Source organism: Grammomys surdaster, unplaced genomic scaffold, assembly GCF_004785775.1.
Source record: "Grammomys surdaster isolate TR1022 unplaced genomic scaffold, NIH_TR_1.0 126248, whole genome shotgun sequence".
NCBI lineage: Eukaryota > Metazoa > Chordata > Mammalia > Rodentia > Muridae > Grammomys > Grammomys surdaster.
In genome coordinates this window covers 6727018-6732638 of record NW_021621048.1, presented here as the reverse complement: position 1 = coordinate 6732638, position 5621 = coordinate 6727018, and positions in this window count along the sequence as shown.

The following is a 5621-nucleotide window of genomic DNA, read 5'->3' as shown; positions in this document are numbered from 1 at the left end:
TTGAGAGCCACTTCCCTAGTTTAAACCTCGAGGAAAACTGACCTTGGAGAAGTAACATTTGGGATGAGATCTGAAAGATGAGAGACAGCTAACAAGGAGAGGGGTTCTGGGCCCCGGGGAATGGTGTGTGTTGAGGTCCACCTCTGGAGGGGTCACAGTGTATGGGAAGCCGGTTGTGACCAGAATGTAGGTGAACCAGGCTTGAGGTCAAAGAGGATGACAAAGGGCTGAGGTGTGCAGGGCCTCTGTGCTGTAGACTTGGGTCTTGTATGAAGAACAACAGGGAGACACTTAGGTTAGAGATGTGGTTCAGTGCTCGCCTAGCGTGTGTGAGCCCCTGGGTTCAATTCAAGGGATGGAAAGAAGGAAAAAAAGAAGAAAGGGAGGGAGGGAAGAATGGAGAAATAGAGGAAAGAGTAGCCCCCTGAGTTCAAGTCCAGCATGGTCTACATATTAAGTTTCAGGCCACATCAGCCAGGACTACATAGGAAAAAGCTGTCTAAAAAAAAAAAAAATGCAAGCCACAGTGGCTGAATGTAGAAAATGCCTTGGAAGACATTGGTGGCTAGAAACAACCATTAGGAAGTGACTGAGCTAAAGGTGATAGTGACTTAGATTATATGTCTGCAGTGACAATGGAGAGAAAGGAGAAGAACCGAGAGATACTTAGGAGGTGGAATCAGCGGGACTTGGTGTTGGGTTGGGTTTGAGACACTAGGGTTAAGGGGGAATCAGGACTCATCTTTTGTTTTTTCAGAATGATTCAAACCAGACATGAAAGACGTCTCCCATGGAACATATGTGAGGAAGAAGCCAGAGTTTCAGAGAACACCAGTATTTCAAAGATGAGTCAAAGAAATGCCCCCCTCAAAGGGGTGACGTGGAGAAGGCCAGAGCTTTGATGAGAGTCAGAATCTGCAGGACAAACCAGTGTCTGCAGAGATCAAGTTCTCTCAGTGCCCTCTGCTGTAGCAAAACCCCAAAGTCTGGGCAATCAGCTACACACCCTGGTCTCCCTAGTGGTAGGGCAAGGAAATGACATAGCAGCCAGAAAAGGTTATTACTCACGTCACAGGAGCAGCCAGGCATTGCCAGAGAGAAGCTGACACGTTTCTGGGATGTCTGCTTTCTCTCCCACAGTCAACCAACCGGAGACACATACAAGAGGAGAATAGAACATATTTGATTAAGACTTTTAGCCCTGTTTATAACTTTCAAATATCCAGACACATAATATACAGGACTCCATCTGTATTCTTGTCCTGTAAATGTGCGTTTAGGGAGGGTCCAGCTGTCACCACTTCCACAAATGCCAGCCAGCCCTGTATGTCTGTGTACAAGCTCCTGACCATATTAAAATGGTCTCTTCTGTCCGCAGAGTCATTTCTTTACACTTAATATGACAGTTTCTGCATCCCAGTGCTGTTGAGAGACAGACTCTCAGACCTCTGCTTCTCTCTGTGTGAGGCCTCACTGCTACTCTGTGGGATGAAGTCCTTGATTAGTATGTGCTGTTGACATGAGCACAGCCATGTCGCAGACCCTAATGCTTCAGACACGTGGGAATAATGAAGCCTTCCCTTTACCCTTCTGCAGATGCTGATAGTATAAGCAGGAAAGTATGGACTACAGCTTCCTCCTCCCCAGTGTGTACGTCCTGAGACAGCTTCCCTAAAGAGACCTCCTACCAGGATAAGCTAAATCTGCTCCCTCATTAAGACAGACAGAGAGATATACATATAGATGATATAGATATAGCTAGATATCCATCTTCTCAGTTCAGATGTATAGAGTAAGTGCACTGTTTCTGGGCCGCTGCTGGTATGTCTCGATCAAAGCACACAGCCCACCCGACCTCAGATTTTCTGTATCCATGTCTGTGTGTCTCTCATTTCTTCAAAGATTCCTTCATTGCTCCAGTTGGGTCAACCCCACAGCCATTCAGGTCTTGGCCTGCTATCTAGGAAAATCCATCCTCAACTCAGCCTCTGCCATCAAATAGGAGCCTCAAGAAGAGTGAAGCCCAGGGTCATTTTCCCCAGCACCATCCTCCAAGTAACTGTAGAGTGACATCAAGGTGAGACGTTCACCGAACATCCGATGTGCCATTCAGCCTGACCAACATCCCAGTTTGCCCAAGACTGCTCCCAGTATGCAGACCTTTCAGCAGGAAAACTGACAAATGGAGATGGATGTTTGGTCGTGGTAATGGGAAGTTTCTCTAGAAAGATGGGGCTCAGGGAGAGGAACTAGCAATCATTAACGGAAGAAGAAGTAACTGGGAACCTAAGTGAACGGAAAACAATTGGGCCATACAGAAATGTCTCCTGGCTGTACACATCCAGGCTGGAAGAATAGAGGTGATCCCCACAGGTCCCACTTGCAGACCCTACTGAAGTCCTTCAGTCAACTCACATAGCTCCATCCACTCCCAGTTCTCTGAAGAACGAATGGCTTCTGGCTGCCCACACAAGGCATTTCCCCCAGAATTTTTAAGAGTCCACCTTAAGAAAAAGTGCTGGCCTTTCCAATTCTTCTCAGTATGGAATATCTGTGGGTTTTCCTGCTGAGCCCTTTCCTATTTTATGAGGAAAGTCCCTAAAGTTCCTTCACAAACCACCCTGACACTCTTCTTCAACAGCCTTGCTTTCCAAGCAGATCTGAAATCAGGATCAGGTGACTGGGGCTTGAGTAGGACCTTACAGAGAACTTCTCAGATGCCAGAGACAGAAGCCGTTGTTCAGCATAAGGAAAGGACTATACGTATGGCCTTGTGTTATATGACCGATGACATACTGGATATAGATGGAAGGTCCAATGAGGGTATAATGGAGCTGAAAAATTCTCAGCACCTAGTGACACAGTTGCCATCAGAATGTCAAAGCAAATGTCACTCAGGACTGACTTATGGTCACACTGGTATGAGAACTCCTACATCACTGTGTATAATTATAAATATATATATATATATATATATATATATATATATATATATATACAGGGCAACACAATTCTGTGTGATGCACAATACTTGATAATGACCATAAAGTACTAACTGGGTCACTTTTGCTCATCACATGGCAAATTTCTTGACAGAATTGGGAAGAGGGATTTATTTGGGCCTACAAGTTCAGGGGCTAGGATCCATCACTGAATGAAAGACATGGGAACTTGTAGGTAGTCTGTCCATATCTTAGTGGATCAAGAAGCAGAAAGGTCTCAACTAAAAGCAGACCTCAAAGACCCACTCCCAGGAGTCCACTTCCAGGCCCTACAATCTCCAGAAATGGCAACACTAGCTAGGGACCAGGAGCCTGTGGAGGACATTTCAGAGTCAAAGGGTAATAACTGTGTTGCTGGTTTATGCATTTACTATACTATACTTTTTGTGGTTATTTTAGAGTGTGTTTGTATGTGTGTTAAAGTTTGCTGTAAGGCCAGTAACAGCCTCTTAATCTCACAGTCGCCATTTTACTCCAGTGCGTCAAGAGGCCACATCCAGGAATCAACCTATACAACCTATACAGTCTGTGCAAGATGAGGCTCATACAATAACAAGTTTGCCTAGTGACACAGCTCAGAGCTTACCCCATTGTTAAGTGATACAGACCGTCCTAGGCTTTGAGCAAAGCTAGATCCAAGAACTCACACAATAATATACTCTCTCCTCCTCTGTCTCTATCCCCATTCCTGCTTATTCCTCTTAGGGTTGGCTTCTTCCGGTTTATGGCAAAGATGTCTATACTTAGCACAATAAGAAAACATACTTCAAAAGAGCAAGTAGGGGCTGGAGAATTGCCACAGTGGATAATGAACTTGAAAGCCGGAATACCTAAACTCCACCCCCCAGGACCCACAGTGGATGGAGAGAGGTGACCCTATAGTTGTCCTCTGCCCTCCACATTTGAGCTATGACTTGTGTGTGCTCTGTGTTGGTGAGTTTTTATTTTCAATACAAACTAAAGTCACATGGAGAGAGCGATCATGAAAAAGAATTGCCTACATCAGATCGGGTTGTGGGTATGTCTTTTGGGACTGTCCTGACTGATGATTGACACAGGAGGGCCTGGCACACTGTCAGAGTCACTATCCATAGGCAGATGACTCTGTGCTGTAAAAGAAAGCCAGGCTCACCTGAGTCAGAAAACAAGCCAGTAGGCAGTGTTTCTCCATAGTTCCTGCATCCACTTCCCTTTTTTGAATTCCTGCCCTGACTTCCCTCAACGACATAAGCTGAAATAAACCCTTTTCTTCCCTAAGTTGCTTTGGGTCATGCGTTTTATCACAGCAGCAGAAAGGAAATGCCCCATCACCACTACCAATACATCATATGTAAATAATAATAATAATAATAATAATAATGTTATATGTGGTGGCACATGCCCTTAATACAAGCACTTGGGAGGCAGAAGCATATGGATCTCTTTGAATATAGGTCAGCCTGATCTACAAAGTGAGTTCTCTAGGTCAGCCAGAGATACATACTGAGATCCTGTCTCAAAAATAAAACATCTTTTTTGTTTTTAACTCAAGCATAGTGTGGTAGCGCACACATCCTACCACTTAGAAGACTGAAGCAGGAAGATCAAGAGTCAGAGTCCAGAGGATCAGGGAGTTTGCTGTGAGACTTTGTCTCCTAATACTGTCAGAAACTACACCCACAGACTCACCAATATGGCTGCCCGAGTATGAGCTGAACATGGACACCAAAAGACATGTCAAAGTTGAAGGGCAAAAGACCACAAAGCCTCAACCCTTCACAAAGAACTACAGACAAGTAAGAATGCTGGGGGAGGCAGGGTGGGCTGCCCCAGTGAAAAACACACCAGTGGTCAACCAGTACCAAGTGCTCAGCCCAGAAAACATACATACAAGCAACAGTATACAGACCCAGCAGCTTATATTTAGGAATATATATATATATATATATATATATATATATATATATATATATATATCAACAACCAATGAAAAAAGAGGCCATGAGTTTAAAAGAGAGCACAGAGGGTTTGGAGGGAGGAGGGGAAGGAAGAAGTGATGTCATTATACTGTAATCTCCCTCACATACACAAAAGCAGACCCCCAACAATGACAGTGAGTCAGAGGCCAGCCTGTCAACAGCAACAAAATTCAGAAGAGCTATCTCTAACAATCTCCTCTGAAACTGAACCCAAACACAACACAGTGCTGGCTCATAGCTGATACTCAGTCTCTTCTAATGTAAGTGGTACAACCTCCTTTTAGGACATGTTGAAGAAAAGCTGATTAAAATGGCGCCAAACATTTAACATCAGCCAAGACTCAGCCAGGCTCTGTGCCAGATGCTTTCATCTTTATTTAAAAGAATCTGGGGGAAAGGGTATTACTTTTACTAATCACTAGATGCAGAACCTGCAGGTCCAAGCCAGCGACTCCACTGGTGTAGGTGTTGAGACTTACTTAGAATGGAGACGAGACACCCTGTTTGTTTTCTGGGCATTTCCTCAGCTTCAGATATCAACTTATCATTCCACAAACTGCATCTCTGGAAACATTTCACTCTGTGTAGAACAAGCAACTGTGAACTTCCACATCCCGCCTCTTCCTGATTGCACGATCAGCTCGCAGATGTAAAGCAGGAT